At 44.2% G+C, this 21,973-nt stretch overlaps 1 protein-coding gene across 8 annotated transcripts in view; it reads right to left on the bottom strand.

The window, feature by feature from the left end:
* Window positions 1-21,973, bottom strand: part of SGMS1 (sphingomyelin synthase 1) — a 278,240-nt gene that overhangs the window by 127,623 nt on the left and 128,644 nt on the right. For 7 of the 8 annotated variants that reach the window (XM_040624680.1, XM_040624678.1, XM_040624676.1 and 4 more), the window contains 2 exons: window positions 13,080-13,121; window positions 6,700-6,842 (listed from right to left, as the gene is read on the bottom strand). The gene's annotated coding sequence lies outside the window, so the exon portion shown is untranslated. The remainder of the gene's footprint in view (window positions 1-6,699; window positions 6,843-13,079; window positions 13,122-21,973) is intronic. The other variant, XM_040624681.1, reaches the window with a different exon arrangement.

The raw sequence follows: 21,973 nt of genomic DNA on the forward strand, positions 1-21,973 counted from the left end.
AGTAACTCAGATGGCAGGTCCTTTTCTGCAACATTAATCCAGGACGGGATTCTCAGAAACAGAAGATTAAAGTTCACAACACAGTGTGTGATTCCTTGGGGTCCCGAGCGGTGCACATGCAGGTTACATGCTCCCGTCAGATGGCAATGCTTCCTGCCGTCTACACTGCTGCCTAGGTTTACTCCAACAGTACAGAGCCAACTGAACTTTCAAATCCTAAACCCAATCCTGCAGAGCTGCGCACTGTGTACAGAAATCATAACATTCAGAATTTCTTCTTGAGATTGATTTCTTGTTCACATCACCGGCATAGTCTACTACTTGCAACTATTTTCACTTACAAATCATATTCCGCTAATTCAGAATCAAGCAAAATAACGCTGAATAAAAGGATCGACGTGTATCAGAGCCTCTCAGGACATCACCAGGAGGACCCATGGTGGATATCATAGTTACTCGGGGATCAAAGCTTACTTGGAAGGGTAAAATTCTATAATACAGTAAAACATTAGACAGCTCATTAAATCGATGAGCAAAAAATGAATATCATTTCAAGAAGTAATGTCTCAAAGACATCAAGATCTACCCAACTCCGAAAGTATATTACAAGGTATTATTCTCCACCTCATTCGTGACCTAATCCAACGGTGCAGAGCAGACACCCAAAATAAAAGGAGAAACTGGGCTTATACCTAAGTTTTTAGTAATTTTTTGAGCTCTGCCCCAAATGTCTTTCCACTTCATCTGTTAGAAGCACCTACTAAAAGGTGCCAGGGTGGCTCAGTGGGTTAAGCGTCTGCCTTCAGCTCAGGTCATGATCCCAGAGCCCTGGGATCGAGTCCCGCACAAGGCTCCCTGCTGAGCAGGGAGTCTACTTCTCCCTCTGCCTGTTGCTCCCCCTGCTTGTGCTCTCGCTCTCTCTCTCTTTTTCTCACTCTGAAATAAATAAATAAAATCTTAAAAAACAAAACAAAACCAAGCACTACTAAAAACAAAGCAATGAAACCAGACCTTTCCTTTCTGCAGAATGACACAACAGACACCTTAAACCACCCCTGCCCAAATAAAAGTAACTAAAAAGAAGAAGAAAATACGACATCTTTTTAAATGCACTGGTGAGGTGACAATAAAGTAAGAGACAGAAGTACGAAAGCGCCAAAACCAGAACCCCGGTCACACTGACCTTCCGTCACGATCCTTACGTGGACCAGGAGAGGACATAAACCCAGACCGCTCAGCTGTGAGTGGAACAGGTCCTTGCATTAAGCTGGACCCCACACAACTGTGCCTCGGGATATGGGTGATTTCTTTTTAAAGTGAGTATATTTGGGGTGAGGGGTGGGGTGGAAAATCTCCCTTGAGAATTCATAACCGGCAACTAGTACTCTGTGGATTTGTGGTCCAAACTCAAAAAATCGCAAGCAGGGAATTGATCTGATGGTACTACAGGTACCTGACAGAAGCCAATATAAATACTTCGATTTGGGCCTTAAAGAACTTGCACAGATAAAACTTCCAAGGAACATGAGCTCCCAGTCCATAAATCATCAACATGCAAGGAAATCCGTCACCAGCAGTGAGTGCCGACACAGGCAAATGAGTCAGATCTGAAAAGACGTCATATACTGGAACTCAAATGCTGGAAGGCAACATAAACAGATTTAATGTATCTCAATAAATAAGGAAGTTTGAAAAGGAGTAAAATTTTATTTAAAAAATATTACCACATTGACTTCAGGAGGGACCAAAAATAATGGTTAAAAATTTAAAAATTAAAAAAACATTATTTACTGAGCACCAATGTAGTAGGAGTTGTACCTTTGTCTAGGCTCTGGAGATAAAGCAGTAGGGTTACAAAAAAAAAAAAATACATAAAATTTAAAAGTATAAAAATCCCTTTTTTTCAAGGACAGTCTAAACAGCAGATTAAAAATAAACTGAAAAGAAAATGGTGAACCAAAAGACAAAAGCAAAGACACGGTCCAAAATCGTACACATAAGGACAAAGACAACAAAAATAAAAAAGGGACACAGACTGGGAAGTGAGGAAGTCTAACCTATGTCTTACGGAGTTTCTTGTTGAAGAAAAGAATAAAGAAATGAGGAAGAGGCATTATTCTAATAAATAATGGTAAGACTTTCCTAATATCAATCTTCAGACTCAGAAAATCCAGAAAGTCATCATCAGGAAAAAGAGAAGGCAAGGAAAGAGAGCTCCCCTCTTAGATGGAAGAAACCACAACCACCAAAGACAAAGCAGAATCTTTAAAGCAGCCAGAAAGAGAGCTGAGCTATTTAAACTGGACTTGGGACATCACAGGGGAGTTAAGCAGACACAAAAGGAAAGAACGAGTCTTCCACAGAGCAGTGTGAGCAAAGGCATAGAAGGAAACAGAAACAGGTAATGAAGATTTCACAAACGGTCAGGCTCAGTCTCACGCACTGCATCACTCTGACGACAAGAGCGTCTTCCCACTGTCCACATCAACCCTAACATAGAAACCAGTCTCCTAGGGCCCCTAACAAGTTATAATGACCATCCTTTGCTGACCCCATCCCTAAAGTTACCTTCCACCACCAATGCTTATAAGGCTAGCCCTCTGTCTCTCCTAACCTTGGAACTTCTGAGGCACATCTATGAAAACCATGAATTTCTAAGCAGGTCAGTCTATGGGAATTCCAACTGGAGGGATTACGTTAAGTCCAAACCCAAGAAGCAAGGTGTGCCTGCAGGAGATATCAGGCAGAAGGGAAACCTGAAGTAATACTGTGTGAATGTGTATTTTCCTTCTCTTTGTCAACCTCCCCTAGGTTCTCTATGCCATCGTGACTCTCAGTCCTTCCTTCCTGAAGCAAGAGCCCTTTCTTTAAACAAAGCATTGTGCAAGTTTAGTACATAAAACATACAAAAGCAGGGCTGTGGGTTGATAGGACAGTAAGGAGGTCAAAGGCCTTGTCCCTCTACCCTTAGTCCTAACCCAGCCCCCCCAGGCACACTGGAATCCCAAGGGCAATAAGGAACCGGGTCTGGAAAGCAGTGGCCTGGTGGGGATGGTGATGGTGATGATGGTGATGCTGATAATTTAACTTAATAAGAACATCTGGAAGAGAAGAATAATAAGGAACAATGCATTACAGTCCCCACCTCACGTCAGCCTGTTCTGGGTGGAGGGCTTCTACTAACTAACTGTTCATCTCAGCTATGAGCACCACAGCTGGGGAACTCCAATCCCGAGGAGCACAGAGCTCTCTGGTTCACAAGCCATGCTGGCACTACACTGGGAATGTCTCCCAGGAAACTGCAAAAGCAGCATCATTCAGGGGGCCTATGGCTTCCTCGGGTTGGTGCGGCTGTCTGACCTAGGGTTTAACCTACATGAAAGAGCCAAAGAAAGGGGGGGGGGATGCTCACTTAACTAGTACATGAAGCATTGAATACATTAAGCAACTAGAAGGGTGTAAATCTGCAAATCAGAATTCGAGAAGTTTTACCTACGTATGGAGACACTAGTTACTTGTCAAAGGTGGGTCACCTCTGGGGCACCTGGGTGGCTCAGTGGGTTAAGCGTCCGACCCTTGATCTCAGCTCAGGTCTTGATCTGAGGGTTGTGGGATCGAGCCCTACCCTGGGCTCCGCACTAAGTGTGGAGTCCGCTTGTCCCTCTCCCTCTGCTCCTCCCCACTCGTGCTCATGCACAAGCTTCTCTCTCTTTCTCTCTCAAAAAAAACCCCAAAAACAAAGGTGGGTCACCTCAATGAAAGAAAAGCAGGTTTCAAAGCATCCAGGTCAAAAGAGAACGTCCCGTGCTCCCTTTACGCAGGGCATTCATCCCGGGAACTTACAAGTCATGTTCATTGTATAATGTGGCAGACGTTCCCCGGGTTTTCTCATCACCGAGTCTTAACCATCATTAGTCATTTTACAGGATATATGAAAACTTTTGGCAATTACATTTATTTTAATACTCTGTCCTACCACAGTGGCCTAACTTGGAGAGGTACTGACTGAACAGAGTAAGGATCAGGTCTATCAGATATCAGGGTGGAATAATTTCTGCTACTGCCCATAGAGAATACTTTGTAGCCACTTTTCAGCATGTTGTAAAAGAAAATTTTGAAACATGGGGAAAACACCGAAGTTATAAAAGTAAAAATGGATCTAGAACACTATCATTCTAATTGCACCAAACCTTATCAGTGGCTCCCACTGAGTCATGGTGTGTACTTTGCTGTTGGCACGTGTTCAGTTCTTACCAAACTTTGTGTAATACCAGGGAAAAGGTACGTTTTAGAACAAGAAGAAATTTTACTCACAGCGACATTGCTGCTATATACCGGAAATTTTGAGGTCTGCAGATTTCGTATATTTGGGGATTCCTATATGAACGCTGGAGCTGCCCTGACCTGTGTGGCCAAACTCCAGGCACCGTGGCTTCGGAAGGGACAGAAGGAAGCTCATGCCTCTGCTCAGGGGACTCGCACCTCGTTGCCACGGGCAGCAGGCCCATGGGAGACGGGTGCCCAGAGCAGACACTGCTCCCAGCCACTCAGGGCTGGCTCGGTGCACCGTAAACCATGTGGCACAGACTCACCAGCGTGAGCACCAGGAGCATCTAGAAACCTCCACATCTGTGAGGACGAGGCTTATTTAACCATATGTTGTAGGGCTGCCCTTGTATTAATGGCAAAGCATAAAAAAAACCTCTTGGACGCATCTGCCATATAAACGTCCCCGCGGTGTGTGATCAGTGAGGCAGGATCATTGTCAAAAGCAGTGTCCGGGAAATCAAACCACTCTGGGTTCAAGTGCTGACCCCACTGGCCTCTGACGGCCCAAGGCCAGGCAAGCTTCCTGACGTCACAGCCACAGCTGAGTCCTGCTCCAAGAAGCCAGACCACACCTACCGCCCAGGCTTTTGGTGAAGATTTAAAATATGTATGGGTTTACAGAGCGTTTGCTAACTAAATAAAAATATCTGAGAAGCCAGGGGCGCCTGGGTGGCACAGCGGTTAAGCGTCTGCCTTCGGCTCAGGGCGTGATCCCAGCGTTCTGGGATCGAGCCCCACATCAGGCTCCTCTGCTATGAGCCTGCTTCTTCCTCTCCCACTCCCCCTGCTTGTGTTCCCTCTCTCGCTGGCTGTCTCTATCTCTGTCGAATAAATAAATAAAATCTTTAAAAAAAAAAAAAATATCTGAGAAGCCTAAATACACAGATTTTCACATCACGTAGCCCACTACTGAAAAATAAAGTGGATTCCATTTATTCTCAAACTGACTCAAACTTCAAGCTCGCAGCCTCCGGGGCAACTTCCCAGCTGTGCACACAGACGTGACCCCTCAGCCAACACCACACACCTGAATAGATGGGTCTACACTCTGAAGGACCTGGGCTCCGAAACACCTCTGTGAACTGCACAAGAAGACTTCCGGCAAAGCGGCGTATCTCGGCTACGTCACCTCCACTAACCCTGTCCTGGAAGGTTCTGGGAGCCCAGGTGCGTCAGAAACACGTGAGCCCACTCCTCCACATACACGTGCCTCGGCATCAACTCACAACTTATCCACGAACACAGGGGAGCCGACGTTAGAAAAGGGACATTTTTCATCCTGTCTCAGACCGATAATATATACTCAGTAAAATTATGAAACAATAACTGTTGAAAATATTAAATTTTAATAAGCTCATTCAATGTTGTAAGTGTGATTATAAACCAAACAAGAATCCAGGAAATGGAAACAAGCAGCAGACACTGGTGGAAAAAGTAGAGTAGAAGAGTTATAAGTCCACAGGCATTAGGGTAGTTTTCAAATCCTGCTTCGAAAAGGGGAGACAGCATGGGACAGTCTCCATAGTGCAGAGTGTGAGACAGACAGACAGACGGACTGCCGAACACCATGTCTGCCAGGCGCACTGTGGGAAATCGCAGCCAGCCCTGTAACCACTTGGACCCTCAGTATCCTCATCTAGGAAAGGGGACTTGTTTAATGTTCCCATGATGATGTGATGATCAAAGACAAATACTTGGCCCCACGTACATCTCTAGTGTTCTAGATTGGTAGATTAAAAGGAAAACAAAAACTTTAAGGATCAAGGTGACACATCCATGACATGGTCGATTCCATAAGAAAAGTGCCAGCGTATCAAAAGACATCCAGTGAAGGTCACGGGATAGGAAATAATGCGCAACCCTGACCTTGACAATAAGCACTACTGAGGAGATAAGAATTAAAGACTAATAGCAAGGAAATGAAGTAAGCACTTCACAGTATAACTGTGGGGGAAGGGCCTGTCAAAGCAGGTCAAAGTTCAAGACTGCCAGGGCATCAGTCAGGGTAAGAATAAAGCCAGGAAGGAACAAATAAAGCCGATGCAAAGGTCACACCCTCGCTGAGCTTAGATCCTGGCCACCCCATTCCCAGAATCAAAGGCAGGCAGGTCTCTGGCTACAGTTTGTTACCACTCTGATCCGCCCAGAGTTGCATGATGTCTTTATGGTCCTTCTTGTCCTTCAGGGAACAGGAAGGGCTCCGGAGAGGCTGCGTCAGAGCTGCTCCAGGAGTTAAAACAACAGCCCCCTCCTCGGTCAAGTTAAGTTGCTCTTGAGGCCAGAAGGTGAGTGACATTCTGCGGCTCCAGCTGACAGGGGACAGCAGAAGGGGCCACGGCAGGGTCAGCCCAGGCTCTGGCTGTTACCTACCTCCCACAGCTGCTGTTCTGCATTTATGGACGGGCTCCTACGTTACTCTCATGTACGCTTCCTCGGGCAGGGTCTTGTCTCTTCCTTCATGACGCTCCCAACCAGATGCTTTTGTACAATCCCCAAAAATCTCAATGATGTTCCTGGAATAAAGGAGCAACTTAAGCTTAGCCACCGTGAAAATGGAACCATAAAACCCTAAAGCTGAGAGACACCTTATCAGCCAAGGCCACGTCACTAGAAGTGAACACACAGAAGGGTTAGACTGGAAACAAAAAATTCACAACTGGCCTTCCCCAACTTCCCACCCTCCTCTTTCCTTTCTTCCTGTTTATTAAAGCTTTTTTTTTTTTTTGCCAAAAATATACATAACATTAAATCCCATCTTTTCTTAATTAAAAACTCAAGTCTGTAACTCTCTATGTCATAGAGGCATTTCTCTTTTTATCAGTTTATCTACATTCTTTGTCAACAAATAACTGATTTTCACAAATTAACTGCATCAACTTCAGTATGAAAACAAAGGGTAACTGGTGTTACCCTCTTTACAAGTCGAAGAAAGGTGGTCACTTCTCTGACGGGAAACCATTACGCTCACGAATGACAGCTCTGCTGGTTACATAAGTGTAAACGGGCTTCTGCATAACCAGGAAGCTGGAGATGTTTTGCCTCTGACAAAGCACAAAGAGCATCTTCATGCAGTCCCTCATCGACAGCTGTCGGTACTTCCACGCGCAAGAATGTGCCATCTAACGGCAGCTCGCACAGGGCACCTTATTGTAATCGTATTTAATCAACAGCATTCTATTTTCTCCTCTCTAGAACCATCTATTAGAAGTAGGTCCTCAACCCTTTTCAGGATCACATAAGCCTTACGTCACCGACTAGCTGAGGACAGCGAAGGCTATTCTGACACCACGCAAATTTAAGAAAGACCTTCAACTCTCTGAAGCCCATCCTTAGACCCCAGGGCAAAAATCCTACAGCCAGTACCAAACAGGGTGGCAGATATCTTGAGACTACCCAACAGAATTAACTTTGTGAGGAAACAATTCTTGGTCCAAAAGAAACCACTCTTAACAGCCCTGATGACCTTGTCAGAGCCTAAGGCCGTCCCCCAATTACCCTCTCCTATCCTGTCTGTGAGAAACAGGGCTACACCTGTAAGTAACCAAATACAGGTGGTCTCCGGGTTACGATGGTTTAAGTTACAACTTCTTGACTTTACGATAGTGCAAAAGCAATACACATTCAGTAGAAGCCATACTTTGAATTCTGATCTCTTCCTGGTCTAGTGATACACGGTAGAGTATTCTCTCATGATCCTGACGGCATCAAGCCTCAGCTTCCAGGCAGCTGCGAGACACAAGGGTAACTTACAGCCATTCTGTACCCACACAACCCTGCTGGTTTTCATTTTCAGTACAGTACTGAATAAATTACATGACTCATTCAACATTTTATTATAAAACAAGCTTGGGGTTAGTTCATTTTCCCCAACTGGAGGCTAATGTCAGTGTTCGAACACGTTTAAGGAAGGCTGGGCTGAGAGCTATGCTGTTCAGTGCATTGAGTGTTTCAACTTATAATACTTTAAACTTACGATGGGTTTATCATCACAGTAAGTTGAGGAAGATGTGCACACGACCAAGAAAGCTACTGTCACAAGCTAACTAAAAAAAACTAACAAAAATTAGGCTTGCCGTTTCATTGGCTCAAGAGTATTGAATTAAAGCTTCAGAGTAAAATATATTTACATAAAAGAACATCATCTCCTGATGATACCAACATACAGCGTAGACACCTGAAGATAAATCAAGGATTTTCCACCCACAAGAAAAGTATACCTCAGGAAACAGGTATCATCTTATATTCAAGATCTCATATTACCAAAAAAAATCTGTTTATTTTGAATTACAAAATAACGTTTGGGAAAGTAACTTCAATCAATGCTAGCCTTACATGCTTTAACAAAAAAGGAAGCAAAGGAATAGACTGAACACTTATTTCTGGAGGTACATCCTAACAATAGAGTTTATGAGATATCATTTCTTAAAAGCCCCCAAATCCAGATTACTTTTTTACATGGAATTTAATATCATGATAAAAAATAAATGATATTTAGTATCATTTAAAAGAGGAATCTGGATTTTGGAGTAATAAATGACTGATGCAATGGGGCTGTTTATCTCTGCTTCCCTCGAAATCCCCCTACAATTAAAAATGTAGTAAAGAGAGAAAAAAACAGTCCTAAGGACAAGGAGAAAAGTATATGAGAGCAGCCCACAGACATCAGTGGCATTTTGGAAGCTGAAAGCAGAGATGACTGCTGAGCCCAACAGAGCTAGCTGGAAGCTCACTGCCCGCCAACTGCTCCTGAAAGGCTCAAGAAATGGGGCTGAGGTTCCCCAGAAGGAGAAGGAAGGCGCTGGGAAGAGGGAGACTGGTTAAAAGTCTGCATAAAGAGCAGTTAGACCCCTCCCTGACACCATGCACAAAAATTAACTCAAAATGGATTCGAGGCCTTCACATAAGACCTAACACTAAAAACTGCTGGAAGAAAACACAGAAGGAAAGCTTCATGACACTGGGTTTGGCTATGATTTCTTGGATCTGACACCAAAAGTGCAGGCAACAAAAGCAAAATAGACAAATGGCAACAGTCCGTCACAAGGCTGCCTGTCACTGGGAGAAAATATTCGCAAACTATATATACAATAATGGGGTTAATACACAGAATACATAAAGAATTCCTACAACTCAACCCAAAGAACAAATAACCCAATTACAAAAACAGGCAAAGGACTTGAAGAGACATTTCTCCAAAGAAGATATAGGGGTGATCGATAGGGATATAAAAAGTGCTCAGCATCACTGATCATCGGGGAAATGAAAATCAATACCACCTGAGATAGCAGCTCACACCTGTCAGAGTGGCCTCGAAGGAGGGAAGGAAGGAAACAAGGTGTTGGTGAAGAAGTGGAGGAAGGGGAACCCTCGTGCACTGTTGCTGGGGATGCAAACTGGAGCAGCCACTGTTAAAAACAGAACTTACTCTACGATCCAGCAATTGCACTACTAGGCATTTACCCAAAGAACACAAGAACACGAACTCAAAAAGATACATGCATACACGCAATATGTTTACTGCAGCATTATTTACAACAGCCAAATCATGGCAGCAATCCCAAGGGTCCACTGACTGTTGAATGGATAAAGAAGATGTGGTATATGTATACACACAATGGAATACTACTCGGCCATAAAAAAGAATGAATTCTTGCCATTTGCAATGACATGGATGGAGCCAGAGAGTATAGCACTAAGTGAAATAAGTCAGAGAAAGACAAATACTACATGATTCCACTCATATGTGGAATTTAAGATACAAAACAAGTGAGAAACTAAAAGAGAGACAAACAAAATCTTAACTCCAGACAACCCACAGATGGTCACTAGAGGGGAGGTATGGGGGGAATGGGGAAACAGGTGAGGGGGATGAAGGAAAGCACCTGTCGTGATGAGCATGGGGTGATGTACAGAATTGCCAAATCAGTATATTGTACGCATGAAACTAACAGAACACTATGTGTTAACTACAGTTGAATAAAATATGGGGAAAATTTTTAAATAAAAAATAAATTTTAAAAAAAGGGCATTTGCACACCCAGGTTCCCTGCAGCACTATTCACAACAGCCAAGAGTTAGAAGCAACCTGAATGTCCATCAACAGGTGAATGGAAAAAGTGGTACAGACATAAATGGAGTATTAATACTCAGTCTTAATGAGGAAATCCCGTCATGTGCTACAAGACAGATGAACTTTGAGGACATTCTGCTGAGTAAGAGAAGCCTGTCACCCAAAGACAAATATGTAAGATTCCACTTCCATGAGGTATGTAAAGCAGTCAGACTCTTAGAAATCGGGAGTAGGACGGTGGATACCAGCCGCAAGGGCAGGGAGGAAGAGGGAGCTCGATCAATGGGAACAGAGTTTCAGTTTTGCAAGATGAAAAAGTTGTAGAGACCTGTTGCTGTTAATAACAATATCAATATAGTTCACACTACTCTACTAGACTAAATAGTTAAAATGGAAAATTTTATATACTTTGGGTTTTTACCACAATAAAAAAAAAAGGTGGGAGGAAATTTTTCTGGATTATCTAGGTGGGTCCAATGTAATCACAAGACTCCTAAAGAGTGAAAGAAGGAGGCAGAAGAGGTCAGAGTAATGCAGTATGCAATAAGTATTTGACCTGCTCATTTAAAGAGGCCCCTACCTGGAAGGGGACCAACAGCCAAGGAAGGCAGCCAGCCTCTAGAAGCTACATCAAGGTACGGAACGCATTTTCCTCTACAGCCACCAGAATGGAACACAACCGGGTAGACACCTTGACAGTGGCCCAGTGAGAACCATCAGACTTCTGACCTGCAGAACTATAAGGTCAAAAACTTCTCTGTTGTTTTAAGCAAAAAAAAAAAAGGGAAGGTAATTACAGCCCCAGATCTTTACTGCAGCTGGTAGAGCCAGACAAACCATCCTTATTCTCATGGAACAAGAATAGGATCCTATTTTTAAAAATAAAATCTTCAGAGGCCAATAAAAATTAAAACATGCTGGCAGATATTAAAGGTTCAACAGTAATAGGAAAATCTCTAAGAAGAACAAAAACACACGGAGATGGAAAATAGTTCAGAAGGGGCACCTGGGTGGCTCAGTAGGTTAAGCGTCTGCCTTTAGCTCAGGTCATGATCCCAGGGTCCCGGGATCGAGCCCCATGTAGGGCTCCCTACACAGCAGGAAGCCTGCTTCTCCCTCTCCCTCTCCCTCTCCCTGCCACTCCCCTGGCTTGTGCTGTCTGTCAAATAAATAAAATCTTAAAAAAAAAAAAGAAGAAGAAGAAAAAGAAAAAGAAAATAGTTCAGAAAAGAACATAAGAAAATGAGAGAATCAAACCAGTGGGTCCAAATCTCAACTAACAAGCTCACAGGAAAGAAAAAAAAGAGTGGAAAGGAAATTATCCAAGAAGTAGCAAAAGAAAATTTCCCAAATTGAAGGGCATGAGTTTCAGAATTGAAAGGACCACTGACATCAAAAGATCATAAGACCAATGTCCCAACTGGAAATTTCAGCTTTCTGGGGATAAGGAAGAGTCAAACGTCTTCCAGAGAAACAAAGGAGATCACACACAACCACTGGGAAGCAGAGCGGCCTGAGACATTGCAACATAAATGTTACAAAGCTCAGCCACAAACAAAACACAGTCATAATAAAGCAAACATTAAACATTAATGTATCCGCACAATATAACATGAGGATACCCACGAAATGGAGACAGGAGGCAGCAGCACATACTGAGTGCTAAACCCTTAGCAGGAAATCAATACATAAGTCTAAAATTTTAAAAGAGACCAATAAACGGCACTTACGGCATATGGTGTACTATTTGGAAATAGGCAAATGCGAGAGAATATAAGGAAAAGAGCTGGAAAGGACTCTTCCAGGCAAAGGAGTATTGGCACCGAAGGAACAACAGGGGGTGGCTGTTATAGGATTATGCTTTCTTTTAAAGATTTATTTATTTATTCGAGAGAGAAAGAACATGAGCGGGAGGAGAAGCAGAGGGAGAGGGGGAGAGAGAATCCCAAGCAGACTCCACGCTGCGCGAGGAGCCCAACGCGGGGCCCGATCTCCCAACCCCGAGATCATGATCTGAGCCAAAATCAAGAGTCAGACATTTAACCAACTGAACCACCCAAGCATCCCTGTTATAGCTCTATCTCGATTATAAACAATGTCCATGTAATTACCTCAAAACTAATGAAATACATGAATGAATAGATGGAAGCAAGCAAGCAAGCAAGAATATTTAACAAAGCCAACCTAAAACCGTCACCCGGTGGAGATCTCCAAAATAACAGCTGTGCTCACACTGGGCACATGGTTACTTACAGCCTGGAGTAAAGCTTCCAATTATAGCACCACACACGGATTCCAAGTGTGCTGCACTGCAAACAACTAAAACGGTAACGTGCTCTGGAACATGCTACTGGGGGCTTCAAAAATGTGACCAATAACAGAGACACTGACGTCAGATACGTGTGTAACGACTGGGAAGAAAATGACTCTGAGGTAGGAAACAGCATGAGTTATAATGCTGTTTGATAGAAATACATGATTATTAAATATACAATATGTGACTAAATTAATTAAATGGTGTAAGTAGGCGTTTGGCTATTACCTCTACATACCCAGAACATTCTTTATATATTCAACTTGGCCACAAAAATTGGGGTTTTTTTAGTTCTTCTCAGTGGGAAAACATGGGAAACAGAAACCAAGCATAGCAGGTACATAAAGAAATTAAAAATCCATTTACCTGAATCATGTTGCTTTTGTCTGCAACAATCTTCCTTCCAACCTAGAAGAAAATAAGCAAATTAAAATGTAATGAACTGCGTATAAGAAAATGAGCTGTTTCTAAGAAAAAACCTAAAATCCAGGGTAACTACTGTTTACTTCTTGTTCTCTATCCACAGCAAAAACTGTTCTTTTCCACTTCCCAGCTGATTTCTGGCTGTCACGGTGCACAGAGTCAACCTCATCAGGCAAAGCCACGCAGAAGCACGCAAATCCATGGCTACTAAACGCTTGTACACCTGACGTACACCTTGTATACCTAATGGTATAGCGTGAGGTTTAAATCATACACTTTTATCAATGATCTCTTCTCCAGTCAGGCAAATAATTTGCTAACTGTTGATACAGAGAAAGATAAAGAAGTAAGAATGAATCATTTTTCAAACTATAAGAATTACAACTACAGGGTAAAAGGGTAGCAACCTGTTTAAATCTTCATTTTTTACCAAATACAACACTAGCAAGCGGACCATCTACAGACCATCTATGTGCAAATGTGTATGATCAAAGGGCTTCTAAGTCGTCTTGGATGCACGCCCCCTCAGAGGCTTAGACTCGCTTCCTCACTGAATTTCATTAGGAATGAGCTATCGCCCTTCCACTACGTGTGTGAATTATGGTATCTGCAGAAAGAGGGGAAAATTACCGTTTCATTTTTTTAAGATTATTTATTTATTTCAGAGAGAGAGAGAGAGAGAGAGGGAGCACGCACACGAGCAGGGGAAGGGGCAGAGGCAGACAGAGAAGCAGGGAGCCGGACTAGGGCTCAATCCCAGCACCCTGAGATCATGACCTGAGCTGAAGGCAGACGCTTAACCGACTGAGCCACCCAGGCGCCCCAGAAGTTACCTTTTTAAAAAATTAATTAACATCTGTATTACCCGCATACAGAAAAATACAGAAATCTCGAGTGGCTCACTTAATTTACCTAAAGCGAACACACATGCAGCCACCGCTCTCCCCAAAAGTCACTGTCACCCTTTCAAATATCACACATTAGTTTTGCCTGTTGGGCAAGGTACTGTTATCTAGGCATCTGCCTGAGAGTCCATGAATCCCTGTATCTGGACCAAAATAAAATGCTTTGGGAAGAGAGAAGCAAGTAGTCACTGACTACAAGGAGAGACTATCTCAGAAAGATGTGGACACGTCTGAGGATAATGTTTTGGCTGACTGGATGGTTGTTTGAGGTCAACCTGCAAGATCTCTAGAGACTGTAGGACACAGAAGCTATTTTATGATATAAATAGATGAATGTCCCTCTGGCAGTTAGATGAAGGAAGGGGAGCTGAGGGAAGGGAGGTGGGAGATTGGATCTCCTTTCTATAGGTACAAAAACACCTATGAAAAAACAGGTAATAACCAAACAAGTCTGTGCTAAAAGCTAGACTAAGGTACTGACACATCAACTCATTTGATCTTCCAATTGCTCTGAAGCCTGCAGACAGAGAAGGATGCTGCGTCTCAGAGTGAGTAAGGGCGATTCCCCAAGCTAAACAGCAGGGGAGGCAAAACTATTCCTCCCTTTTTTTCCTAAAGATTTTATTTCTTTGAGAGAGAGAGAGAGAGAGCACAAGCAGGGGGAGCAGCAGAGGGAGAGGGAGAAACAGACTCCCCACTAAGCATGGGGCTCGATCCCAGGACCCTGAGATCATAACCTGAGCTGAAGGGAGATGCTTAACCGATTGAGCCACTCAGACGCCCCCAAAGCCGTTTCTCTTCACAGCTTCTATGCAGGGCTGGAGACACCAGAAAAACAAAAGGAAAATGTTCACAGAAAAAAGGCCAGGCTAATCAGATACAGAGTATATTGTATGGTTCCTGCTCATGAATCATTTAAAGGGAAAGAACCAAGTAATTCACAGTCCACGAAAGTCTTCTGAATTACCAGAAAGTTGACTAGTTCTGTCACTTGTAAAGTCGGCCCACTTATCTTTCTGTGCCTCAAAGGAGAGGTTTCAAAAGAAATCCATACACTTCACAAGGTGTAATTTCTGTCATGTTAATTTGTTTTATGCTCTGTATGCTTTTCCCACTGCAGCGGGGGAAATCAAAAGAACATGATGTCCATCAGAAAAAAGTCACAGACGCAGAGGCAAATCGCCACCAGAAAATTACCGAGAAACCTAGGATAATGCCACCTTCAAACGACATGCCATACCTGCATGAATATTTAATTCAATCGTAGATACTTTCAAAAAGCAGGGAACACAGTTCAAAAGGAGAATTTTCTGTCCTGCTACTTGAAGAGGCAGAGGAAAGACAACATCCAAGAAGACTGGATATAAGGCTCTATGGGATGTACTCGCCTACAGGCATGTCGCTCAAAGGGCCTTCCTGCATTCTCACTGGGAAGCACAAATAATGTCAACGACTATAGCTAGGACCGGCAGACACCATATGTAAATGAATTAAATGCCTTTACATTTAATCCTAGGAGAACCCTGCAAAGCGGGATAGGCCTTAGGATCCCCAGTCAATCAAAGCAGACCCTGGACCCAGAGAGATTAGGTAGCTTGTCCAAGCTTGCAAACCTGTCCAAGGTCACAGTGCAAGGAAGAAGGAAAGAGTTCCCATCAAGTCTACAGGGTACCAAAGACACAGCACAGTTCTGGCTCCCAGATGAAAGCAACCAAGCCTGCTGTTCAATTCAAAATCACTTAATGATTCTTTCACTATTTCCTGGTTTCAAATTGCTTCTGATATGTCCTGAGTAAAGGGTACAGGCATGCCTTCTTCCTGTGAGATGGGGTAATGTCTTGATAACAAGCAGCTTGAGGACAGAAACAAAAATAGGCCTGGAAAAGCTAATGGTTCAAGCGGCTGAGAGCTCTCAGGGGATCTTCTGCATATGGGATCCGGCACAAGGAGGGCACAACAAAGCTGTAGGCTTCATTCCACACAGACACATGCCCTGAAGAAACACCGGGGGGGGGGGGGGTTATCCAAATTACACAGGTAGGGCTGTGGCTCTACCCTTCAGTTGCGACCGAGTGTAGTAAAACAAGACTCTTCACAGACGTTAACGCAGTGACAGGCAGATGAATACTGGGGGGAGAGGGGACAGAATAAGGTAGCCTTGGGGCGCCTGGGTGGCACAGCGGTTAAGCGTGTGCCTTCGGCTCAGGGCGTGATCCCGGCGTTATGGGATCGAGCCCCACATCAGGCTCCTCCGCTATGAGCCACCTTCTTCCTTTCCCACTCCCCCTGCTTGTGTTCCCTCTCTCGCTGGCTGTCTCTATCTCTGTCGAATAAATAAATAAAATCTTTAAAAAAAAAAAAAGAATAAGGTAGCCTTCCCTTATTCACTAATGCTGGGTGGCAAGACACACCTTATGTGTTTCCTACTGCTGACCTGCTCTCAAGAAAAACCACACTGGAGCAGAAGGCTCAAAGAAGCAAGGCTGAGGAAGGAAAAGATTCAAGTTCATGACATTCTGCAAGGCATGGCCAGCTCCCACTTTACAGACTTGTATTTGCAGGGCCAGTCCTCTCAAAGCTTATCACTTCCTCCTGGAGTGGCTCCATCTTGGAGGCCAGCCTGAGAGACTGGGAGAAAGATGCTGCCCACGGGACAACCTGCGGAGACGACGCTGAAATCACCTGCCATTGTCCACCACGGACACGTGACCGGAAACAGCAGCGGGCACGCTTCAAGGTTGGCAGCCCCGGCCCAAACTCTGTAATTATAATTCAGTTGTTTCTTCTCAGGGGGAAGATGGTGTGTAATTAGACAAGAATAATACGGAGACCAGTAACAGCACAAGATCAATTTAATTATACTCTTCTATTTTTATTACATTTTTCCATTAAAATTACACTTTATTAGAATAGTAAAGACCATCACAGTTTTTCTCAGTCTCACTCATAAACAGCAAATAAATCTTGGTCTGAGACTACAAAATCCAAAGTACAAAGCAGTGCTTTCTTCCTAATCTCTAACGCTCAACACACAGTTTAATTGCACGGTTTCTTGGCTTGGAGAAGAACCTCAGCAGTCTCTCAGGAGGGAGGGATTCAGAGGCAGTGCCGGCCCCAGGCATCAAGTCAAGTTTACGTAACCAGAAGGTGCCTCGCGCACCTGCAGACCCCACCAGGCTGCCTTTTGCTGGCGGCTGGTATCACCCTCTTCACCAGGGAGAACGACGTGGGATTACACTCCAGGAAAGCCTTCATCTGCCCCTCACTGCACCGCATTCCTACTTTTTCCAGATTTAAAGACTAGCACCAAGAGGGAGTTGGACGTCTCCTCCCCTCAGCCCTTGCTTCAATGGGCAGGACATCATGCTTCTCCAGGGAAGCCGGAGCTGTCTCTGAGCCGTTCACTGGAGTGTAAAAGAAAACACAAACCACAAAAAAGTCATCCATTAACAACCCTGGCAACTTCCCAACTTGCCTCTCAAAGGGCTTTCCCTTCTCTTCTCTTCTGTAAAGCGCGTTTGAATAGGGGAGTTTGGAGGAACAGGTTCATCTGGAAGAAAAGGACAGGTTTGCAAACTGCAACCCACTAAAATGTGGGAGCCAAAGGAGAGCATTTGATGGGGGGGGGGGCATTTTTAGAGAAATACAAGGTGCTAGTCATTCTGAAAGATGACAAAGAATGAAAGCAACCATACTCCAGGAAGTGATGGGGGAAATTAATGGGAACAAAGCACAATGGTTACCACGGCCCAGAAGCTAATCCTTGAAGACCTGAGTGTGACCTCAGGCTAAAATCACCCCTCCTCCCCTTCCCCAAAGAGGAGGTAAGTGTCTTCCTCAGAAGGAAGAAGAAAAGTACCTTTTCTCCCAGCATTCAGCAAACCTTTCCTGAGTGGGATCACACGGAGATCCAAGAGCAGCTTCTCTGAAGGAGCTCACGCAGTTCAGCCAGAAGGAAAACCCATTGCACTATTTACACTTCTGTGCGCCAGGTGATACCAGGAAGGCAAATAACATCAACCGACACAAGCGCTTCCCCACCTGGGGCCAGGCAACATTTCCGGCCATTCCACGCATCTCGTTCTAATCCCTCAAACCAGCCTGTGAGACTGGCGAATGTCTTCTTGTTACTACTACTACAGGGGTGTATGGGACACAGAAAAGGGTCTTTCAAACGAAAGGAGTATTTTTTACAATAATTAAATCTTTGGGTACTCCTGCTCCCACCCAAAACAGAAAATCTATCCCGATTTTCCCTCTCGAAGGCTGCCCAGGAGAGTCTCGGGCACCTAGAACTTGTGCTCACTCACAAAATGAAGAAAGAATTTTCTGACGTGGCAGGTCCTGGTATCAGCAAAGCCCTGCCCTGCTTTATTGGAGCAGGGTCTGGAGGTTACTAAAACGCTGCCCAAAGATGTGCCAACAGAATCTTCCTCAAATGTTACTTAAGCACAGCTCCTTGAGGGCAAGAGCCTAGCACGCTCTCAGTACCTGAGGCAGACATCGATAATCACCCACAAAATCCTATCATGTTTTTCTCAAATCAAATTTCTCAGGTCAGTTCACCCACCTTTACTTTGCTCTCTGAATCACCATTTTCAAAACTGGAGTACGACCTATCTTCAAAAGATCTGTTCGTTGTTAAATGTTTGACTCTGGAGTTCTCTCTAATGTCCTTCCCCTCCCTGCTCCCTCACTGCCAATCATGCCCACCACCGGGCTCAAATAGAACAACGAAAATCAACATATTTACGATAATACAGGAATTTTCCACATGATCTTTCTTTTACTTAGCAAAAGCACTGTTCTCAAAATATCACATGTGTACCTAGTAAATTCTGGATTGGTAATTACTCCCATCTAATACCTGACTATAATTTACCTTTCATTAAAACCACCTTTACACAGTTGTATGTCACTATCAAGAAAAGTTTTAATTACGGAAGGATCAAAAGCTATAATCCTTTTAAAAAACTATCTCAACAAGGTCTCATCCACTGTGGTCCCAAAAGCCTCCCTTTGAAACACCATCTCCCCAACTAGTCAGAAAGTCTCATAAGCAGAGGTTATGTCATACGGACATAGAGGAACTGAAGGACTCCACAAAAACCTGCCCTTTGCTCCTTTGCCTGCTTCTAGGACTTGCACCCCCACTTTACACACACAGCGTGGTGCAAATAGTGCATGTCCTCCTCGTGAGGGGCCAGGAGTCAGTGATTTCTCAAGAACAGATACATCTACAGAAGGACCAGGAAAGCTGTCATATGCGAATTCCAGCCACAGAGCTAGACATCTCCATGCCAAGACCCCTGGCTCCAAGGAGTAACACGTGGGCCCTCCTCTTTGTTCTCATGGTTCCTGGATGCCTGAGGGGACACGTACACCAGACCACGATCCTCCACAAAACCCGACCCCAAGCTAGGACCGGACTCCCTCTTCTCCTTTCTGAGGCTCTGTCTGGACCTGCACTCTCTCTATACCTTCAATAAACCCTGCTGGCTGGTGTGCGATTTCTATCCTGCGGGCAGCCAGGGGCCCTCCTGGCTGGTCCCGGGGGACCCGGCCCGCGGCATCAGTATCCCAAACACGGAGCATATGCAGGCCGGCAATTGCATAAACACACTTTAAAAACAAATCCGAATGCCTCGCCGTTAGAATCTTGTTTCTTTTTAGATATTGAGAATAAATATTTAATGAAAATTAAAGGAACTCAGAACAATGAGAACATTCTAATTTCCTTTTTAAACACTTTGAAGCAGCGTTAGGACTTCAGAAGAAACTTCAGCAGGGACCGGCAAACTAAGCCGCCGTGACCGGCAAACCAAGCCGCCGTGACAAACTCTGCCAGTCACAGAAGCGGTCTTTCCTGTTCCCAAAAGAAGCAAAATTGAGCTGACTTATAAGAATACAAGATGGACTAAGAAGAAATCCCCAATCTACTCCAATATAGAAACAGATAAACCTATTAACTCCAGTTCCAAAGCAGATCATGGGAAACGCTTCTGGCTGAGAATCACCTACTTCTCTCAAGGCGGATGTTGGCGGGCCCGCATCAGGGCGTCTGCGCAGCCCAACTTCCGGGGACTCTGCCACGTGATACAGCTCCCTACAAACAGCCACAGCGGATTGGGCCTGCAAGAACACCTGACCACAAGGCAGCCGCTCATAGGCTGGCCAGGAACCGAAAAAGATAGGGCCAGCCAATCAGATGTCTGCCTCAAAACCTGGACTCCAGAAACCCTAAAGGAAGTCGCTAGTTAGATGGTGGGGTACAAGGCCAAGAGGGCCGCTTAGAGTCAGGGCAAGTGCCCTGGGCCAAGTCTGTCATGGGACGTGCAGACCGACCCAGGATGAGCCTGCCCTGGTTTCCACAACCAGCAGATCACCGCCGACAGAGCTCATGATGGTCACAGACGTTAAACTTGTGGGGAAGAACGTGCTATGGACGCGTGCAGGTGGAAAAAAACCACCTTTTATTTTTTTTTTTTAAGATTTATCTATTTGAGAGACAGCACGAACAGTGGGGAGGGGGGAGGGGCAGAGTAGAAGTGGACTCCCCGCTGAGCAGGGAGCCGGACATGGGGCTCCATCCCAGGACCCTGAGATCATGACCCCAGCCGAAGACAGACGCTCAACCAACCGTACCACCCAGGTGCCCCAAAACCACCTTCTTTTAGATCAAACAGCTCACATCACTTGGTAAAGAACCTGAGGCCCCTTCTTAAGGAAATGCAGGTTTATTCGAGTTCCTCTCTCCTCTGGACTACAGGTTTCTCAGCTAGAAAATAAGGCCACTTTGGACAAGGGTCTCTAAGTTCTCTGTGGCCTTTAACCTCAGCACAGGCAGCACCTGGTGAATCAACAGGCCCCTTTTCGACCAAGGAGGGCTCTACTGGGGGCAGTGTGCGGGCAGTGCGGGAAACATTCTTTACTATCTGCACTGTCACATGATGACTTCTCATCCAATTAATTTGAATTAATAAATTTTTCTATAAAACTTCCTAAAAGGTACCGCTTTCCAGGCTGTCCCATTTTGGCTGTATATACAAAGAGTATTGGAATTTTTCATGCTGTTTTCAGTTGCTCTGTTTTTCATTTAAAATATCCAATGATACAATGCCCCACCTTTCCCTTAAAGAAACTAAAAAGCAGAGAGAGTAGTATTTGCTTAGTCATTAGCGAGAATATTTATATCAGAAATAGTGCTACCACCTTAACCATATTTTCAATATTCCACTGGGATGGGGTAGTGGTGGGGCGACATGGTACTAAAACCAGACACTAGAAATCCAAATACCTATCTTAAATACCTATCTCATCACACAGCTTTTAACAAATTAGAAGGGCATTTGTCAACTAATGAATCATCGAGCTTTACATTGGAAACCGGGGATGTACTGTATGGTGACTAACATAATATAATAAAAAAATCATTAATTAAAAAAAAAAAAAGGGCATTTGTCTCAGGGTCTAAAACTGTAAGCATTCAACCAATGAAACTGCTCAAAAAGTAGTTTTAGAATTATGTCAGAAAAAAATGTCCAAGACTTTGAAAGGAACAAGAGAAGTTCCTAGGCATCCCTTCAACAGCACGTTAGACATTGCGCAGTGGGCCCACTGGGGGCCATCCCAGTCGACAGGGCTATGAGCCTCTGACCCACCGTCTAGTTCACAACTCTCTACAACTGGCGGGAGTTCCAAATAATCTTGTCCACAGCAATGCAAGTAAGACTTGACTTCTGCCAGAAAGAAAAGATAACCCAAAAAAGTACTTTGTACTGCTCTTTTTCTAACCAGTTTTGTTATCTATTAATAAAATCATTCCTTTTTTTCCTAGTTCCTGCGATTTTCCTTTAATTTCCTCATTGAGTTAAAAAACCTACATGTTCATTTTACATCTACATGAAACACATTTTTAACTTTTTGAAAATT

This window comes from Ursus maritimus, unplaced genomic scaffold (genome assembly GCF_017311325.1).
Source record: "Ursus maritimus isolate PB19 unplaced genomic scaffold, ASM1731132v1 scaffold_7, whole genome shotgun sequence".
Taxonomy (NCBI): domain Eukaryota; kingdom Metazoa; phylum Chordata; class Mammalia; order Carnivora; family Ursidae; genus Ursus; species Ursus maritimus.